The 22,159-nt window shown below is 41.7% G+C and overlaps 1 long non-coding RNA gene across 1 annotated transcript; it reads left to right on the forward strand.

The window, feature by feature from the left end:
- The first annotated feature begins 18,738 nt into the window (after nucleotides 1-18,738).
- LOC134806329 (uncharacterized) lies at nucleotides 18,739-21,521 on the forward strand. The gene is made up of 3 exons (XR_010146515.1): nucleotides 18,739-20,873; nucleotides 20,950-21,042; nucleotides 21,130-21,521. It is a non-coding gene; the product is annotated as an uncharacterized LOC134806329 (long non-coding RNA).
- Nucleotides 21,522-22,159: the final 638 nt, after the last annotated feature.

Genomic DNA, 22,159 nt, shown 5'->3' on the forward strand with positions numbered 1-22,159 from the left:
GAGTAAGTGTACTCGTAAACTTGTTCTCTTTACCTCTCGTGCTTATATCGAGGTCAAAACATGCGAAATATTCCAAAATTAGTAGTGTATAGAGAGATTAAAAAAGTGGAATCTTGACCGTTGCAGAGTCACGAGAAGCGAGCAAACTTTGCTACCGAGAGTAATACATGTTTTACACCACATTATCGCTAGGAAAGTACAATTTTAGGTAAACAATAGAAAAGAAAGCGTTAGGTAAAAAAGCATTCACACACAAGAAAATACATGTTAATAAGAAAATAACACAGAACACAAAATAACAAACACAATACACAACACATAAATCAGCGAATGCAGAGAACTGGAATTACTTCTTAACGACAAGGCGGAGCAACAGAGATACAACTCAACGCACTTTCTGGGGGTTTTCACAACAGGGCATGTGTTTTCATTCGGGCTATAATCGAATTTCCTCCAGAATCATAACGAATAAAATGGCTCAACCATCACTAAAATATTTTAAATTTAGGTACCCTCTTCCAGTGACAGCAAAAAAATGCATGTCTTGGCATGGTCTTGGCGATTATGCATGTGTTGCCAGCATAAACAAACAGCATAATTAATCACATTTTAACAAAATTCTTATTTTGTCGCAAAATTAATTGAAAATTATAATAATTACAAATATTAATTCGTACTTATTTTAATTTAAATATTAATGCCACTAAAATTATATAAATTTTATAGTGACATCTGGTGACGTAGTTTGTGTAATCGGAAGTCAACTAATGTTGTCGGGAGCAAGATATAGAAGTCGCCTGTATCTTTACTGACGTTAACTACATTCCTAGTGTCCCCCCCCTGGCTGCGACGATCAGCACGTGTGCACCGGACGTTTGAAAAAAAGTTGCCGAATTTCACCTTGTTCCGGGCTTCCCTCCTCGAGTTTGTTTTCACGCTATGGGAAGAATTTATTATTTTATTGCTTTTTAAATTATTATTGCGTGGTTTTAGCAAATTCTCTATAGATTTGTATACTTTTTTTACGCCTAGGACTTCTGTAGGCAAAGATCCGGACTTTCCTCCCCTTGCCGAAGATCGGACTAATCACTGAGGCACTTAAAAAACTCAGCGGTTCTCAAAATTTCGGATCGTAATAAAGGGATATATAATGAAAAAACTGTGATACATGACAAGACAATATATCTACGTGAATTTAGCCCTTTTTTACAAACAACCAATGTATATCCGGTCTTAATTTACCAAATTAGAACGCTCCCAGGCTGAGTTATTAAAGTTTGATAATCTCAATTTAGCTCCAATTTGCCTGAGGAGGTAAGATCGGACTAAAAAATCACAAGAAAAAAGAATTAGTTGGTCTAGTCACACCACGCGGAATACCATTATGATTTTGTGATATGTTATTGTTAATTTAAGATCGGATATTTTCCTGTTATGCACTCTAATGTCGCACCAACAGAGTTGAAGTTATGCAGTAGTCCGAACTTCGGCAACACGAAGTTTAGAGTTTCGTGTAACGTATCCAGTACGGTTACCATCAGTTTGTCACTGACATAAACGCCGTCGAGAACGTAATTTACTTTCTATACATCTCGCTCGCACTCGCATATTAGTGCAAACGGGATGTATAGAAAGTAAATTACGTTCTCGACGGCGTTTATGTCAGTGACAAACTGATGGTAACCGTACAGAAAAAAAAATCCGTCACTTTGAAGGCGTGTCTCGCACAAACTATTGCGTTTATCGAAATAAATAAAATATTACCAAATTCATTGTTTCATTGTTATTTACTGTCAATAACAGCACATTTAGAAATAGTCGTAGTCGTAGGGTACGAAAAAAAAACTGCAACCCTGTCAAAAATTGAAAAAAATAATGGTAGAGTGGGGATAGCATGACTAGAATGAGCATTCGCTCGTTTGGTCTAAATCAAGTCTAAAATTCTAAATCCACCTATAGATTCCATCATGCGCACAGCGCCACCTTTCGAATATTAGTCAAATTATGCAAACGTTGTTTGGTTTGCCGGTGTGACGTGACGCCCCATGGATGCTCATTTAATACCCCTAACAAACTGCTTTCGTAGTTCGTAATAAATGCACTAGATGGCGTGTAAATCAAATTAGCATGAAGTTATGTGTTGCCATCTGTTGATTTGATAGGTAACTAATTAGAGCTCAACATACAACAACATACATAGTACATCAGCTACTTAACACTAATTTATATTTGTAAAATGCACTAGATGGCATGAAACTTAAAATGGAATTTCGGAAAGTCTTCGTCTATTTTATTTACATATACAGTGTGTTACCGGCCTGCGGGCTTTTATTGAAACTGGTAATAATATGATCCATTAGCAGTTGTTTGCGTGTATTAGCAAATCATAATTATATAAATTAACTGCTCAATTAAATTTCCAAAATTAGCACACGCAATGTAGTGGGTGTACTGCGTAATTGTCGTTACTCATATCGCTAACGCACGTGGTACAAGGCATGTCGTGGTACGAGGGTAAAAAACTGAGACAACTATCGTAAAATTATTGGCGTCCTTATCATTGGGTTCATGTATGGAGGTTTTAATACATTAATTAAAGAGTTTTTTGTCAAGTTTGACATGACAATTTCAAAAGTCGTCAACACGTCTGGTTGTCAAAACAAACCAAAAAATATTAGAAAAACTGGTATTAGCTTTTCTTTAAAATGGGTTACAATGCTCGAGAGTTGTAGATACACGCGGAACTGCCGCTCAAGGCTTAAGGCTTTGTAGGAAACACTTCCCAAATTGACGACATCCACACAATCCTCGATTGATAACAGCGGCTTTTCAGCGAGTTCGTGAGAATAGGCCAATCGCCCCTGGTCAGCCTGAAAGGGCCATGCAGGGGATCGTGCCAGTGCAAGTTGAGGAAAGGATTCTCGAGCACTTCAGACAGGTACCAAACCAACGTCAAGTACTCGTATTGTGTGGGGTTAATGTATTAAAATGTGGGGTTAGTTTTTAAGTTTCATTTAGTTGGTAGTAAAGTCTTTATCAATGAGACCAGAGTGGCTTTAATTTGGTCTAGGTAGTTATCTTAAGTGCATCTTGAAATAAACTTCGTAATAAACAAAGTATGACGAGCTGTCATTAGCACTTACTTGTCAATTTACTGTGCTGTACATTGCGGGCAATTAAAATTTTGTTAGAAAGTTAACGAAGTCTGAAATTTAGTTTATTATTTAAATTAATGTCATGGTTACATTATAGATATACGATATTTTAACCTCCCTTAAAAAAGCCCGGGTCCTGGTAACACACTGATATTTAGGCAAACCTACAGTCTTTTATTAGTGTTCCGTAGAAAACTTCCCATACAACCATTTCCAGTCGCCGTTACGACGCGGTGTTGACACATCTTGTGTCGACACCGTCTGTTTCGGTCACAATTCCAGTCGCAGAGTCGTCGCCGTGTCGACACAGTTACCAGAAATGGAGAAGGGTCGACACATGACACAAAGTGACATAAAGTGTGGTCGCCGTGTGCACACATTGTTTCGAGTTTGCGACTGCTTTATGCCAAAATCATTCGTTCATTCGTTCATTTTGTTCCTGTCAAATGGAAACTGTCAGATGGAAAAATACTTAAATAAAAATAAGTGACATTAATACGCCATCTCTAAAACGGATTACAAGACGTAATTATATATTGTTTGCATTTATATTACAATAGGACTTAAATTATTATGGGGAATTAAACTGCTCGAGTGATTTGATAAACTAAGTGTAATATAATCAACGCGCCACCACATTGTTTTAGTTTAGCCGGAAATGAAATTGTTTACTTCTCAGTGCCTGTGTTCATAACTATATTATTTGAAGCATTTTTAGTACTTCGATGCGTATACTATACTTAAATAACAGAAATAACGCTTTACATACTACGAAACTTGTTAATTATGATGTATAAATATGGTTTAAGGCTGAGAAATATTGCAGTCACAAAGTAGTTGCAATGTTTCGACTTTGTGTCGACTCTGTGTTGACACATGACACGCGCTGTCAAAAGTAATAACAAAGTTACTGGCATGTTACTGGATTTGCAAAATGGCTCCTTGTGTTGATTTGTTTTCAGATATTCTCAAAGTGTAAAAATGCCGTGGTCAGAGATGGGCATTAATCGATTAACTGTTTATTCGACTAATTAATGGAATAAAAAAAGTTAATTCTCAAATTTTAATCGCGATTAGTTTAGTCGACCTAACATAGATTGAAATTGAATTAATCTGAATATTAATCGAATAAATTATCGATTAAATCTCGATTGAAAGTTGACAGGGGGCCATTTTTGTACGTAAAAATAATAGAAATGTCTTGCATGCAGATGGTAGCAAAACACTTTGTCATAAAAGTCGAGATGGGTGTCGATATATGGGTTTTAGGGAGTGCCGATTTCGAAAATAATTACCATTTTGGAATCCGAAATGGCGGCCATGCACTGTGTCATAAAAGTCGTCATGGATGTCGTTTTATACGTTTAGGGGGCCCCAATTTTGAAAATGATGACCATTTTGGAATCCAAAATGGCGGCCATGCACTATGCCATAAAAGTCGTCATGGATGTCGTTTTATAGGTTTTAGGGGGCCCCGATTTAGAAAATGATAACCATTTTGAAATCCAAAATGGCGGCCATGCACTATGTCATAAAAGTCGTCATGGGTGTCGTTTTATAGGTTTTGGGGGGCGCAGATTTAGAAAATGATAACCATTTTGGATTCCAAAATGGCGGCCATGCACTATGTCATAAAAGTCGTCATGGGTGTCGTTTTATAGGTTTTAGGGGGCGCAGATTTCGAAAATGATGACCATTTTAGATTCCAAGATGGCGGCCATGCACTATGTCATAAAAGTCGTCATGGATGTCGTTTTATAGGTTTTAGGGGGCCCCGGTTTAGAAAATGATGACCATTTTGACATCCAAAATGGCGGCCATGCACTATGTCATAAACGTCGTCATGGGTGTCGTTTTATAGGTTTTGGGGGGCGCAGATTTAGAAAATGATGACCATTTTGGATTCCAAAATGGCGGCCATGCACTTCATCATTAAAGTCGTCATGGGTGTCGTTTTATAGGTTTTAGGGGGCGCAGATTTCGAAAATAATAACTATTTTGGAATCCAAGATGGCCGCCATGCACTATGTTAAAAGTCGTCATGGATGTCGTTTTATTGGTCATGGTCATCAATTTCGAAATCTGCACACCTGTTTCAAATAAGGTATGATGTAGATCCTAGTAAGTCAACAACATCTATATCTACTATCGAAATGTACTTTTGATAGTACTTATGTAGTAGTACGCAATGTAATCTGAAAGGAATCAAGTAATATATATTCCTGTAAATAATGAAGAATCCACATTGATTTCTATTACTAGTAATTGTAGTATTCGAAAAATTGATTCATGATTCCTCAAATGGAATTGTACTTAGTAATTCGGTATTGTTAGATTACAAAGTAATCTAGGAATCGGTAATCAGATTACAAAGTAATTTCAAGTAATCGTGGAATCAGGAATCAATTACGAAATGCCCATCTCAGACTAAGTAGCACTGCATTCAATTGATCTGTTTGGCGAACCGCGAGTTCACAGTTCGGGGCGAACTACTATATGTATAGGTTTTTGGGTGTGCAGAATTCGAAAATGATGACCATTTTGGAAACCAAGATGTCTACCGTACACTTTGTCATAAAAGTCGTCATGGATCTCGATTTATAGGTATTAGGGAGTGGAGAATTCGAAAATTATGACCGTTTTAGAATCTAAGATGTCTGCCGTGCACGTTGGTCATGGTCATCATTTTCGAATTCTACTCTTCCTAACACCTATAAATCAACATCCATGACGGCTTATATGGCAAAGTGCACGGCAGACATCTTGAAATCCAAAATGGTCATCATTTTCGAATTCTGCCCTCCCTAAAACCTATAAAACGATATCCATGACGACTTTTATGACAAAGTGCACGGCAGTTATCTTGGATTCCAAACTGGTCATCATTTTCGAAATCGGGACTTCCTAAAACCTATAAAACGATATTCATGACGACTTTTATGACAAAATACGTAGCCGCCATCATGGATTATAAAATGATCATCGTTTTCGAATTCTGCACTCCCTAAAACCTATAAATCGACATCCGTGACGACGCAAGTTATCTTTATTTCCAGATCTAACAAATTGCTACAGAATACAAAGGACAAAAAAGAAGCCAGGAGGTAATGAAACAAGCAAAACTACAGATGATTCCTCGACGCAATTGGGTGATTCTTAAATTGTGTCCAGATTTTTTTGTCATAAAAGTTTTTATTTTTACATATTACTCTCACAAGTTCCGTGACATTTCGACCTTGTAATTTTTTAAGTAAATGTTTTTGTCTATCTATGAGGATCTCACTAGAATAGTATAATCAAGGTATGTTTATATTTGATGATTGAAATAGTAACGCAAAAAAAATTATATTTGTGTCTTATATTCCTGCCGAAGACTTTTATTTTACCTTTTCCTTCTACACAAGTTTGGCCAAGTAATAAGAATTTAGGGCTCTCAATTTTATTTTGACTTCTACAACAGTAAAGCTACGAGGCCATGTTTGGTATCGTTTTCGTATAAATTCGCAGTACCAAATTTAGTTAAGGTATCACATTGACACTATTCCGAAGTAAAAACATATAAACTTATTAAAATACTTTCTTTTAAACTCCTCTTCACGCTTAAACTGCTGAACAGTTTTAATTTAAATTTGGTACACATATATTTTGAGTCCCGAGACAGGACATAATAAGTTATCTCAAAAATCATCCTTTAAAGGTGTGAAATGAGGTGTAGGGGGGAATTCCAAATTGACTTCTTGAAGTTAATACTGTTTAAGTTTAGGTTTGAAGTCATGTTTTTTTATCATTTTTAACTAAATCAAAGATGTAGACCATCCCAAATTTCATATAAATCGGTTCAGCGGTTATTGATTTCCCGTACAAATTTCCACGCCACTTTTCACACCTTCAAAAGATGATTTTGGTTATAAGATCTATCCTATGTCCTGTTCCGGGACGCAAACTATTTCTATACCAAATTTCAACGAAATCGGTTCAGCGGTTAAGCGTCAAGAGGAGTTTCAAAAAAACCGGCCAAGTGCGAGTCGGACTCGTGTATTAAGGGCAGTGTTGGCCGAAAGTTAATGCGAATTGAAAATGTTGGCCATTAACCATTATAAATAACTAGTCCGACTCGCGCTTGACTGCACATTTCTAATAGGTTTTCCTGTCATCTATAGGTAAAGAACTATTTTGTGTATTCAGACGGACATACAGACGCACGAGTGATCCTATAAGGGTTCCGTTTTTTCCTTTTGAGGTACGGAACCCTAAAAAGATTTTTTTTTATTTTGTGGAATGGTGTCAATGTGATACCTTAAATGGATTCAGCACCCCAGATTTATACGAAAACGATACCAAACATGGCCTAGCACCTTCACTGATATAGATATATCAAGATAAAATTGAGAGCCCTAAATAAAATAAACTTTCAAGAGCGGATATCTCAAAAACTATTCAACATATCGAAAAAATTGACGGAATAAACTTGTAACAAATTAAATTAACTTTCATTTTGTATAAGTGGCCATGTCGCTGAGATGCATAGTTTCCGAGATATAATCGAAAAACCGGAAAATGGGACCTTCAAAGCCCCCCCCCCCGCTCAAGGGCTACGGCCGGGGACTTTTGATATGTTCACCTCCTAACTTGTCAAACCGAGTTACGGAGTCCTGACCTAAGTAGCTTATTGCATTTCTTTAAAAACTTTTCTGTAAAAGGTTGACGGGTGTTGGGTGTTTATATGGTTTCGGTCGATTATTATCATTTGCATTGCCCATGATGACTTACTAGAATTACGAGCACACGAGACACTAATAGTAGTTTGACAAACCTTGGTTTTCAAGAGGTATTTTATATTGACATTTGCTGTCACAAATTTGCTGTCAGATTTAGTCGCAAACCGCACGCAAAGTGCACACAAATGTGTCGACACCTTGTTACGGAAAAGTGTAGACACGGCGACGACACTTTGTTTCGAAACAATTCTAGACACATTGTGTGGACTTTGTTACGACACATCTGACATTTAGTTACCACTTTGTGATTCTGCGACTGGAATGGTTATATGGGTTTATTCACGGAACATTTCGGTCTTGCAAATCAGTTAAATGCGTTTTTCTTACAGACCGTTAGACCAAAGAGAATTTGAAATGGCGTTCTAACAGTTTTAATCTTCTGTCGAAAGGTGACAGTACTGTGGCTACATAATTTACCATGACAGCAAAGAGAATTTAGACTAGAGAAATATTGTCAAAATAAATTATGTAGTCAGTACATATACTGCCATCTTGCGACACAATGAGGAGGCACACTGAAAGGTTAGGACAGATGTCGCCCCAGCAATCCGTCATTGTTTACGATTTGTGACAAGAGTATTGTAACAATATTTTTTTAAAGCCTCATAGGTGTTAATATATTTTGTTTCTAATATAAAGGCCATCTAGCGTTGAACTATGGTAATAGTTGCATTGATCGTATTGACGTGGGTCTGAAGGCTACTTAGTTGCTGATAGGATCGACAGAGGGCGTGGGTTAGCTCGCTATCTGTATTTTATTAATAGTTAGGGAGGCGAGGTAGCTAAATGGCGTAATTCAACGGCGCCGTCGAGACCTATCAAAATCGAAAGATAAAATAATTTCGAAAAGAAAAGCTCGTATGGCAAAAACCATTTTAGCGGTGGGTTTGGCGTGTACGGTTTTTCAAAAATGTTAAAAAAAACAGTTACTTGGGCATTCTCGAGCGCGTCAGATATTCATACTACGTATGCCCCGAGTGCCTCTGATAACAACGGTATACTAATCTGCCGGTTTGCGTGGTGGGGGTAGGCATATAAAGTAGTCAAAAATGCAAAAAAAAAAAAATTTACTCGAGCGCGTCAGATTTTCGGAAGGGGTGTTAAGCAGGCCCCAAGGAAGCTTCCTTTAAAAAAACTGACGATTTCGGCGTGACGATAAGTTACGATGAATTTTTGAATATGCAAAAAAAAAAAGTTTTTTTGAAATACTCGAGCGCGTCAGATTTTCATAGGGGAGGTTTATCTCGGTATCCTGAAAGCATATTTTTTTAATCTGACAAAAATGTTGGTGGGTTCTCTTAATCTGACCGAAAAAGGTTTTTTGGTTTCTTTTTTTTCCTTTCTTTCTCCTTGATAAAACGGGGAATTTAAGAATGACAATAAAATTACCTTTTTTGTTTATACAAACTTTTTTTTTGTAAAATGTATCGTTCGCGACTTATATGCCGCAACGCGTTCTTAGGAAGACGAAATGGCTCCTCCACACTTCCCCGTCATGCGGAAACCGGCAGATTTTGTATTTTTAGTAAGTTTTAGATTATATTCTTCAAAATAAAAAATAAAAAAATCGCGCTCGAGAATGCCGGATTAACGTTTTTTTTTTACAAGTTCGCGACCCTATAACTCGGCGGCGTCAAGGACTTATCGTCAGATTAGTTAAATTTAGTCTTTAAACACTAAAATCAACCCCCAATATCTTAATCTGAGGCGCTCGAGTATTTCAGACTATCCATTTTTTTTTACTAATCTGATCGTCTATCCTAGGCGCGCGTCACTACATATAGAGCTAAATACTTTACAAGGTTGTTCTATTAGGTCTAAGGTATCTCTCATATCTTAAACTGCCACGCTCGAGTATTGCCGAAAATTCCCCTATTCGCCTCCCTAACTATAAGTAAAAGGTTTACTTTTATTAATTTACAGGAATTAAAACCTAATTAAATATTTTACAACTTTCTTCTTTCCTTTTGGAAATTATTATTAAGTATTTTTTTTATTGAAACGAGTTTAGGAAGCCGTATCTCCATCGTGCGCGCAACGAAACGCAGCGCAGCAGTGAAAGTATCTTCGGTTTGATCTGTCAGCTGTCATTTTCAATTCGGATGAGATGGTGTAGGTCGATTCGTTTTCTTCAAAGGCCAGTGAGCAACATTGTTTTTAAATCGCGGTTTAAACCGCTTAATCGTAAGTAATTTACCTATTTCCTCCATCATTTCGTGTGGAATTAGTGCAGTGCTGATTATTTTAATCTTTATTTCAGCTATTCGATGTGAATCGTTTTGTCAAGAGTGAGCCCCGGGTGCATGGAAATTATGCAAGTACCTATCCTCCGAAGGCCTATTGTCTGCCCCGGGTAAGTCACCCTACGTTGCGCAGTTTGGAATTCTAAATAATTCCGCGGAAATTCCGTTCTGTTGCTTATTAATTTTGTAATTTTCAGGGTTTCACGACTTACTACTTTATTAGTCCACGCGGTCGTCAGAGTCGAGCGTTTTACTAGTTTTACACAATGTTCCTACTTCCACCACCTGGTCGCGTTGTCCCAAGCGCACCCTGAGGCTGTCTGCAGCTGAGAGTGGACTTGTGGGAGCAGGTCCGGACTGTTTCCCGGTACTTTCCGGTTCGAAGTATGGCGTCAGTGCAGGAGTGTGGTCTTGCAGACGAGGTCAGAGTGTTCCCTGTTATTTTATTAAGGCGCCCAATAATAATAATTTAGTATTTTTACCTATAATTTACCAAAGTCTTCCAGCATATTGAAACACAGACTCACCCCCTGTGCTCTAAATTATTATATATTTAAGTTACGACTGAGCTAGTTACTATTATAATATTACCCGCTTAAATTTCTTGTTGGAATATATAGCAAATATACCGGTTAATACAAATTTCTTTATTTTTTATTTTATACCACTATAGGGCTCCCCGAACCGTTACAGTGGCAGCCCTACATGTGGCTCTAGTGTGTTCAAGCTGGAAGACCATTATTCTATTGATTATTTCCTTATAGGTTATATAGTTCTAACCTTGTATTCTTACAAATACCTATTAATTTACCTTAGAGTGTTGCGGTACTGTGTAATTAAATCTTAATATTTTATTTGTACTTTGGAGGGTGTTTTAAAAATTCTTGAGTTTTGTAGTCATAAACGCAAGTAAGTTCAATAATTTCAAGTAGAATGTTATGAACAGGTGTTACAAGTATTTCTATACTTACTTTAGTGTACATTTATCCTCATTGGTATGGTTGTCAAAATAATTGTTAAAATATTTGTTTAAAAATAATTAATTCATTTAGAAAGTTTTGTTGTAGGAGGTTTCTTGTGTGTTAAAAGTACAGTCAGTTGGAATTATTTACCCTTATTGAGTGAGTTACCAAATATAATTATTCTGTTTTATTTATTAATTATTATTCCTTTATTCAATTAGGGTCTTAGGTTAGGATTTTACAATGTGAGTATAAAAGTAAAATATAAAAACACTTACAAAACATAACAAAAATATATAAACACATTATAAAAAACCTAACCTAGGGTGCCGCCAGCAGCGGGGCAAGGCCCAAGCTACCGGTGGTCAGGGCTGCAGAGAGAGGAACCGGCGGACTATCCGCGCCGTGTCCAAGATCACCGCCTTCTGCATCTGACCCTTGATCCAACCACCCAGCGAGAGTCTCTCTAGGTGTTGGTCGAGACTCTTCGCTATGAGACCGTTCGCTGACACAACTATCGGAACAATGATCGTCGAGTCAACATCCCACATGGCGGTAATCTCATGAGCTAAGTCTAGGTACTTGCTGGACTTGTCCTTCTCGGCCTTCACGAGATTCTCATCATGGGGGATGGTGACGTCGGCGAGCACGGCCCGGCGCTGCGATCGGTCTATCAGCACGATGTCAGGCTTATTGGCGACAATAGTCCTGTCAGTGATGATAGATCGATCCCAATAGAGCGTGGCACGACCATTCTCGAGAACAGGTGCAGGTAAGTACTTGTAGTACGGTACTTCGCGGTCCACAAGGCCGTATAGAAGAGCAAGTTGCTGGTGAATAATCCTGGCTACGAGATTATGTCTGTGCAAGTACTCACCGTTAGCAAGATGAGAACAACCGGAAATGATATGCCTGAGTGACTCTCCGGGACGGCGGCATGCCCGACAAATGTCGACCGTACCGTCCTTCAGGATATATTTCCGATAGTTGTTCGTCATCATCACTTCGTCCGCAATTGCACAGGCAAAACCCTCGGTTTCTCCGAAGAGGTCCCCGAATCGTAACCAGTTCACCGACGCGAGCAGGTCCACATCGGGTCCCGTGAGGGCCTTGTAGAACCGCCCGTGTAGCACCTTATTCTCCCATGCCGCCTTGCGATCCGCAGTACTTAGTACCACAGGTTTGCGCCAGTTCTCGTTTGCCAAGGAGAGCGGCGTGAGGTTCCTGTCTACTGCCACCACATCACGATGCATCCCACACTCGTTGTTAAGGAAATAATTCCTGAGATTGTACACCTCGCGGTTGTGGAGATCCTTGGCGTTTAGGAAGCCTCGGCCTCCACACTTCCGTGGGATGTACAATCTCATAACTGACGAGCGTGGGTGTAGCATGCGATGTGTGGTGAGCAGTGATCGGACCCTCCGATCCAGGGCGTCCAGCTCGGTCTGAGTCCACCTTAGTATGCCAAAGGAGTATGTGAGGAGGGGCATTACCCAGGCGTTGAAGGCGCGCACTTTGTTGCCTCCTGACAAAAGACTGTTAAGGACTTTTGTGAGCCGACTGAAAAAGCGCTCCTTCACCGACCGTCTAATACCCTCGTCCTCAATACCCAACGACTGTGACATACCAAGGTATTTATAGGTTTCTGATTCAGAGATAGATCTGAAAGACATTGTCTCAGAAAGTTGTAAATTTGTTGAATTTACAACCCTCCCCCGCTGTACATGCATAACCGCACATTTATCGACACCAAACTCCATGGATGAAGACTTCGGTGGTTTTCAGTAGCTCCAACAAGCCTTGGGTATTTGGTGCAAATAATTTGAGGTCATCCATGTACAGAAGGTGAGAAATAACTTCACCCTCTCTCCGAAGCCGGCAACCTAGTCCCAAATCCTTCAGCAGGGTGCTGAGGGGATTCAGAGCTAGGCAGAACCATAGCGGTCTCAGACTGTCGCCCTGAAAGATTCCTCGCTCAATCCTTATAAAATCCTGTGGGCCAGGTTGGTCATCCCCGCCTCCTGGTTGACGAAGGACTGTGGTCCACTGCCCCATACACGCGCTTAGGAAGGCTCTCAAAGCTGCATCAACTTTGTACAGCTCTAAGACCCTCCCCAGCCATGAATGAGGCACCGAATCATAGGCCTTCTTGTAGTCAATCCAAGCGGCTGAGAGGGCCCCCTTGGTCCGCCGGATTTGTTGGCAGATGGTCATGTCTATGAGGAGGAGCTCTTTAGTACCACGGGACCCAACCCTACATCCATTTTGAGCAGAGGCTAAAATATTGTTTGCGACAATGTGCGCGTTGATTTTTGCTCTCAAAATGGATGTAAGGAGCTTGTAGAGTGTAGGCAAGCATGTGATGGGTCTGTAGTTCTTCGCTTCCGTGGTACTACCGGACTTATAGAGCAGAAAGGTGACACCAGTTGTTAAGGAAGGTGGGAGAGAACCAAGCTCGAGGGCTTGTTGAAATTGTGCTGCCAAGCAGGAGTGCGAGCATCGAAACCATTTTAGCCAGAAGTTGTGCAATCCATCCGGCCCAGGACTTTTCCAGTTCTGGGCCGTGCGGATGGCACAACTTACGTCATCGGGGCTGATGGTAACTGCCCCCATAGGTTCGATGGACTCGCACTCACGCTCGATAACACTCATCCAACTACCCTCGGTGTGTCCGACAGGCATCGACCAGATGCTACGCCAGAAGTCAGTCATGGCAGTAGCATCCGGCGGCTGCGTGTCGGGCGTACGAAGGTTGGTTTCCTCCCACTTTCGGTACACCTTCCTTTGGTCACTTTGAAAAAGGCGATTCTGCTGGAATCGCTCCACACGCTCTCTGTAACGGCGAATACGGTTTGCCCATGCATAGACTTTCTGCTTTAGAAAGTCGATGCGCTCTGTGACATTGGCCATGTAGTCGCGGGGCCTGATATCCGTCCCCGCGAACGCCTGGTTCACAAAGCGCATTACTCGGGGGCGATTGTTGCCCCCCCTGAAGCAGATTAGCTTTGCGATGAGAGTCCTAAACGAGCTGATACGTCGCTCGATCCGCGCTTGCCATGCAGGGACACCTCCGACGGTCCTAGGTGCACGTTCAGCGTCCGGGAACTTGACGCGAGCAACACGGCACGCCGCGATGGCTCCGCAGTACAAGATCGAGTGCGTATCATCTAAATCTTTACTAGTCCGTAAATGTGGCTCTAGTAAAGCGTTTAGGGCTCCCATTAGCGCTAGATTGCGTCTATTCATAGGCAGACGTGGTAATCGTGGCCTAGAGTTGGTTGTGGCGCGATATTGCGTAATCACCTCTTCCAAAGTCCTCCTCAGTTGCTCATTAGCAGTTGTACTCACATTCTGACTCACGAGGTCCCCCTCGTCGGTACAGAAATCAACCCGTGGCGCCCCCGGTGCCAGGTCGGGTGCGGGCACCGGATCCGGCGACGTGGCGGGCAGATCCCGCACCGAGATGGAGTCCGCGCGAGCAGAGAGAGCCTCCTGGCGAAGCCGATCAAGTGTCGCGTCATCCAAGCGCTTTAGCCGCTGAATGACGCGCACCTGATCCGATAATCGCTGCTCCGACACGGTGATGGTGGGTTCAAGAGTCTGAAACAGAGGCAGTATTCTCGAACGGTAGGCGGACAGCTGTGTTCCCCCCTCTGTAGCCCCATAATAGGCGCGCATGACATTCTCGTTCATGTCTCGAGTCCATCTCATGCGTCGCACTATACCACCGGTAGCGGGAGCCGTGGGCGGGGCAGGATGCCCCGCAGGCCCCAAGCGTGCCGGCAGCGGTGGCCGCCCTCGTCGCGCAGGTGGTCGTGGCGGCGGCGGCGGCGGCCCGCTCTCGTCACTGGACCCGTCTGTGTCAGGCGCCGTTGCGAACTCGTCGCCTGACGACGATGTGGACGAGGAAGTGGACGAGGCGGGCGGGGGTGGTGGGCGTGCGCTTGTTGTTACCGCTTTAGCTCGACTCCTTGTAATCATTTCTAATTTCGTTCGTAGTTTTGCCGGTGGTGTATGACAAATGTCAACATGGTATTAATGCGACTGCAACCCATGGTTGCGGTATTTATCAATTATATCAATTGTCCGCATGATTCACTACTAACTGGGTTCACACATGAGTAAATTATCAGTCTTTTAGGGCAAAAACCACATGTAAAAATATATTATATGAAAAGAAATGTAAAAGGACGTCTGTCAGTGTCAGCGGTTTTTTTTTTTTTTTTTTTTTTTTTTTTTTTTAATTATTATTATTGATCTCTTTATTCATTTGTCATCTTAAGTTAGGTTATTTATAATATGAATATAAAAGTAAAATATAAAAACACTTACAAAACAATAAAAATTAATATAAACACATTATAAAAAACCTAACCTAGGGTGCCGCCAGCAGCGGGGCAAGGCCCAAGCTACCGGTGGTCAGGGCTGCAGAGAGAGGAACCGGCGGACTATCCGCGCCGTGTCCAAGATCACCGCCTTCTGCATCTGACCCTTGATCCAACCACCTAGCGAGAGTCTCTCAAGGTGTTGGTCGAGACTCTTCGCTATTAGACCGTTTACTGAAACGACTATCGGGACAATGATCGTCGAATCAACATCCCACATGGCTGTTATCTCGTGAGCCAAGTCTAGGTACTTACTGGACTTGTCCTTCTCGGCTTTCACGAGATTCTCATCATGGGGGATGGTGATGTCAACGAGCACGGCCCGACGTTGCGATCGATCTATTATCACGATGTCAGGCTTATTGGCTACAATAGTCCTGTCAGTGATGATAGATCGATCCCAATAGAGCGTGGCACGACCATTCTCGAGAACAGGCGCAGGTAAGTACTTGTAGTACGGTACTTCGCGGTCCACAAGGCCGTATAGAAGAGCAAGTTGCTGGTGAATAATCCTGGCTACGAGATTATGTCTGTGCAAGTACTCGCCGTTAGCAAGATGAGAACAACCGGAAATGATATGCCTGAGTGACTCTCCGGGACGGCGGCATGCCCGACAAATGTCGACCGTACCGTCCTTCAGGATATATTTCCGATAGTTGTTCGTCATCATCACTTCGTCCGCAATTGCACAGGCAAAACCCTCGGTTTCTCCGAAGAGGTCCCCGAATCGTAACCAGTTCACCGACGCGAGCAGGTCCACGTCGGGTCCCGTGAGGGCCTTGTAGAACCGCCCGTGTAGCACCTTACTCTCCCATGCCGCCTTGCGATCCGCAGTACTTAGTACCACAGGTTTGCGCCAGTTCTCGTTTGCCAAGGAGAGCGGCGTTAGGTTCCTGTCTACTGCCACCACATCACGATGCATCCCACACTCGTTGTTAAGGAAATAATTCCTGAGATTGTACACCTCGCGGTTATGGAGATCCTTGGCATTTAGGAAGCCTCGGCCTCCACACTTCCGTGGGATGTACAATCTCATAACTGACGAGCGTGGGTGTAGCATACGATGTGTGGTGAACAGTGATCGGACCCTCCGATCCAGGGCGTCCAGCGGTCAGCGACGTTCGCGTTTTAACAGCAGCAGGTCGCGCAGTCGTAGCAGATCGAAGTCACACGGTCGGTATCGAGCTGTCAAATCAGGTATGTGCTGGTATCATAGTCACTTTAGTACCAACGCACGGAATTGCATTCCGCCGTGCAACTTTAAAGCGGAAAACTGGCAAGACAGTCTACCGTGGCGGCTGCCGACTGTCCTCCTACTACAACCTGCCGCCTATTTATCACGGACAGAGTAACTAAAATTCAATACCTTATTGATACCGGATCTGACCTTTGCGTTCTGCCACGCAATTTTATGCCTAAATGCAAGTCGCCTGACAACTACTCGCTTACTGCCGCTAATGGTTCACTCATACATACTTACGGCATAATCAAGCAAAAGTTAGACATAGGATTACGCAGAGACTTTATTTGGAACTTTGTCGTAGCAAACGTAAACAAACCTATACTTGGCGCTGATTTTCTTGCACATTATGGTATTCTTATCGATTGCAGAAATAGAAGACTACTTATTGACAGTTTAACAACTTTGTCGACTACGGGACAGCTTAAGCACTGCAACCAACCCAGCGTTAAGGCAATTTCGGGTGACAGTGAGTACCACCGCTTGCTAGCAGAGTATCCCAGCTTAACGAAACCATCTGGACTGCCGCGAGAGGTAAAGCATTCCACTGTTCACTACATCCGAACTACTCCAGGTCCTCCTACCTTCTGTAGACCACGCCGCTTAGCTCCAGATCGCCTGAAGATTGCTAAGGAGCAGTTTGAAGAGATGCTTCGCGACGGTGTAGCACAACCGTCTGATTCACCGTGGGCATCGGCGCTACATATGGTGCCAAAGAAAGGCAATGGTTGGCGGCCGTGCGGGGATTACCGCGCGCTGAACGCACGCACTATCCCTGACCGATACCCTGTCCGCCACATAGAGGACTACGCACATCGACTCGCTGGTAGTAAAATATTTTCAAAAATAGATTTAGTTAAAGCTTACAACCAAATTCCCGTTTACAAAGATGATATCTGCAAAACTTCCATTACAACACCATTTGGATTGTTCTCCTTCCCATTCATGCCATTTGGACTCCGAAACGCTGCCCAAACCTTTCAACGGTTCCTGGATGAAGTGCTCAGAGATCCGGACTTCGGTCCCCAGGCATAACACCCGCCTGGAGAGAGTACTCTCTATTGCCTTCTATACCTTTCTACATTGGATTATTATTATTATTATTTGTATGTCTTTCCCATCACGGAACAATGGTGTTCCGGACCTTTGGGAGGCGTGCGTGGAGCCGAAGCCAACACGTAGAGGCCCTTTTGACACTTTAATGAAATGTAAGGGGTACACCGAGCGGAGGCTGCCCTTGCCAGTGTCATGGGACGCACGCAGAGGCAGCACCCGCCAGGGTGTAAGGACTATTGAGAGTTGATGGAATCTAAAATGAACTAGGTTATTGGGTGAAAGCGATGGACTAAGAACTGAGCTATGGGGTAAAAAACCGGACGCCTGCCTAATAAAACGGTATGCAATTTTATTTCCGGCAGACGGTGACTCGCCCTCACAAGATGGGCCCCCACAAAAAGCGACATCTAGGATGGCTCAAGGGCAACACCGGTGTGAGCGGCTCAGGGGTGTCGAGAGGTGTGCGCCGCTTTCTACCCAGTGGCTGTTAACAGCCACTGTGCCAACTCGCGTCTTATGCATATTTCACTTCCACCCCTGGAGCTTATAGCTCTAACGACTCCACTCTGGCCGGCCGGCTAAGGCAAGCCAGAGGCAGAGAATCCTGTCCCACCCACCCTCCTTGCGGGTAACAAAACTCTCCAGGAGCACTCGGGTACGTGAGGTCGCTAATCCCCAACAGCTCGCCACAAGCTGCCCTGCGTTGACTGATTGCACTGGTAAAACCAGCGGGCGATGGGGTCGTCACATCCCTACGCCTTATTATTATTATTATTTATTTTCATAAGACACAGTACATATGTTTTACATTGAAATATGACTGCCAAACTGCAAAACAGTTTGATGGCAGTTAGTAAAGCTCTTGATATACATGTTTGTGTCAGTTAAATATTTATAAACATGCTGTATTGCTAAAGTGCTGACCATACCTATTTTATTCCTTTACCGAAGTGAAGTGTAAGCAAATTATACCTAAATTTTCCTTCAAATAGTACCGCAAGCTTATCTATTCTTTTTATACTTATAGTAGTTGAAGATGAATTTGTCCTTTTGATGTGAACGATGTACAGTCAGCAGGTTGTTTTTTTCACATGCTGTATTAAACTTATTACTGTTTGTTCTGAATGGAGGATAATTTAAATTAAATAATATTACTTACTATAGATGTGTAGGAGAATTATTAAGTACAGTCAGCCACATTATTGGTGTTTTATATATTATTACTAACTTAATGATAGTGAATTGCGGTTTTGTAAATGGTAGCACAAGATATTCATATTAAATAGTACTTTTGGAACCTTAACACAGTAAGTTAAACATGTGAAGAGCATACAGGTGATTCTAAAAAAAAAAATTTTTGACATCCATTTAAGTTTTGAATAACTGGTTGACCTCTTAGTTCTTTAATCGTTTAACTAAGTCCAGCGTGCGCATTTAACAATATCCGGGTAAATTTTTTTGACGGTTGTTTTTATTGTTGAATCTTATTGTAAGGGTTTTGTCCGGGAGTTATTTAATTTACCTACTATTCCTTATGTATTATCTCGACTTAAATCGAGTTTTTTCCTTATTACCGTTACGTTTATGGAGTAAAGACTTAGTTAATAGTTTCTTATCGGTGATTGCGCGTTTTTTTTTGTTGTTGATGTTTCGGTAGGAGTTTTTTTTATGTGTTGCGTGCAGGAGTTTTGTTTACGTATTACTTTCTTTCGATCGTGTCTGAGCAAACGTAACTCAGGCACGTGGTTTGGTTGTTCTTGGTGGGCGAAGAGGACGATTTAAAGACTCTTCGCGTGTTGTACCGGGGTGCTGGCGTTTTAAACCAGCATTCCAATCGGCACTGGCTGGTCGGGTTTTGGCGGATTTTAAACCGTCAAGCTCTTAATAGCAGTGTCGTACCTTTGTTAACGCTTTGCGGTATGACTTAAATCATATGCGTGAACGTTAATGTGGTTGTACGGGGGTTGTTCTGTGGTACACGCCTTAAAGCGTTGTCCGCAAACATCGGATTTTTTGTGTGTCAGACTGACAGACTTGCATTGCCTGAAATGGAGCCTGTACAGTCGACTTCCTTGTCGTGTTGTTTCGAGCGTTACCGTCTGACTGTCGTTCAGACACAGCTGGTCAACGTATCGTTGTTGTTGTGTTATTGTCAGATTTCCGCGTTCAGACCTGTGACGTCTGACAGTCACGGCCTGATATGCGCGCTGTATATATTTGAATTAGCTGTAGTAGCAGTCACCGATCTTAGTTATAGTAAATTTCACTTGGCTATATGCTATCTTCCGCTGTATCTCTTGGACGCATAACCCGCGGCCTGGGCCGTTCGTTATGTCACCAAGAAATATACGCGATGCGATGTTTTGTAGTATTGTAGCTTAGAGCTTGACTTGCAAACGTTGTTTATTATACAGTAAGTATAGTTTAGTGCGTGGGTTCGATTTGGGTGGTTGTTTTTTTTTTATTAAGTTTATTATTTTGTGGCGGGTAACTGTTGTTTACATTCTGTGGATAGATGTTTGGAGCTGGAGACCAGCTCAAAATTTTGCCTATGTCAAAATTTTATTCGGGGAGGGATGTACTGTAACAATATTTTTTTAAAGCCTCATAGGTGTTAATATATTTTGTTTCTAATATAAAGGCCATCTAGCGTTGAACTATGGTAATAGTTGCATTGATCGTATTGACGTGGGTCTGAAGGCTACTTAGTTGCTGATAGGATCGACAGAGGGCGTGGGTTAGCTCGCTATCTGCATTTTATTAAGTAAAAGGTTTACTTTTATTAATTTACAGGAATTAAAACCTAATTAAATATTTTACAACTTTCTTCTTTCCTTTTGGAAATTATTATTAAGTATTTTTTTTATTGAAACGAGTTTAGGAAGCCGTATCTCCATCGTGCGCGCAACGAAACGCAGCGCAGCAGTGAAAGTATCTTCGGTTTGATCTGTCAGCTGTCATTTTCAATTCGGATGAGATGGTGTAGGTCGATTCGTTTTCTTCAAAGGCCAGTGAGCAACATTGTTTTTAAATCGCGGTTTAAACCGCTTAATCGTAAGTAATTTACCTATTTCCTCCATCATTTCGTGTGGAATTAGTGCAGTGCTGATTATTTTAATCATTATTTCAGCTATTCGATGTGAATCGTTTTGTCAAGAGTGAGCCCCGGGTGCATGGAAATTATGCAAGTACCTATCCTCCGAAGGCCTATTGTCTGCCCCGGGTAAGTCACCCTACGTTGCGCAGTTTGGAATTCTAAATAATTCCGCGGAAATTCCGTTCTGTTGCTTATTAATTTTGTAATTTTCAGGGCTTCACGACTTACTACTTTACTAGTCCACGCGGTCGTCAGAGTCGAGCGTTTTACTAGTTTTACACAATGTTCCTACTTCCACCACCTGGTCGCGTTGTCCCAAGCGCACCCTGAGGCTGTCTGCAGCTGAGAGTGGACTTGTGGGAGCAGGTCCGGACTGTTCCCCGGTACTTTCCGGTTCGAAGTATGGCGTCAGTGCAGGAGTGTGGTCTTGCAGACGAGGTCAGAGTGTTCCCTGTTATTTTATTAAGGCGCCCAATAATAATAATTTAGTATTTTTACCTATAATTTACCAAGGTCTTCCAGCATATTGAAACACAGACTCACCCCCTGTGCTCTAAATTATTATATATTTAAGTTACGACTGAGCTAGTTACTATTATAATATTACCCGCTTAAATTTCTTGTTGGAATATATAGCAAATATACCGGTTAAGAGCGCTCTTACAAGAAAAGTCGAAATAATGCAAAATTGATGATACTAGTCGACGAAATTCAGGACTTTGCGCTCATTAGTAGAAACAATGAGTACTTGTTCCAGTAAAAGCGTCTTCTTATCTTTATAAATATCGTTGTAAATATTAGAAAAAGGACTTATTAAATTAGTAATGATTTTTTTTCTGATGGTCGTTTCCGAAAAACCCCGTGAAGCACTGAATGGCGAGCTCTTATTTGGAAATGTTGAGAATTTTACTCTGCTAAACCTGGCTATTTTGTATTACTAATACCCTGTACTTTAGGCATATCAAACTATATTTTTCCTACATACCTTTGAGAAAGAGAAAATCAAAGTAAAACGAACTCGATTTTCTCTCCGAAACAAGTGTCAATTCCTACGAAAATCTACTTAATATCGAAGTCATTTTCATACTCAAGCAATCTGCAACGTTTGCTTATACTGTTGGTATACATTAGTGTTTATGAAATTCTACTATAATTTTTTGGCAATTTTTTGAAAACTACTCTATATTACCGATGACGCGCGCTGCGCCAGCTCAGTGCCGCGGCAGAGCTTGTAGAGGCAGGA

Source organism: Cydia splendana, chromosome 3, assembly GCF_910591565.1.
Source record: "Cydia splendana chromosome 3, ilCydSple1.2, whole genome shotgun sequence".
NCBI lineage: Eukaryota > Metazoa > Arthropoda > Insecta > Lepidoptera > Tortricidae > Cydia > Cydia splendana.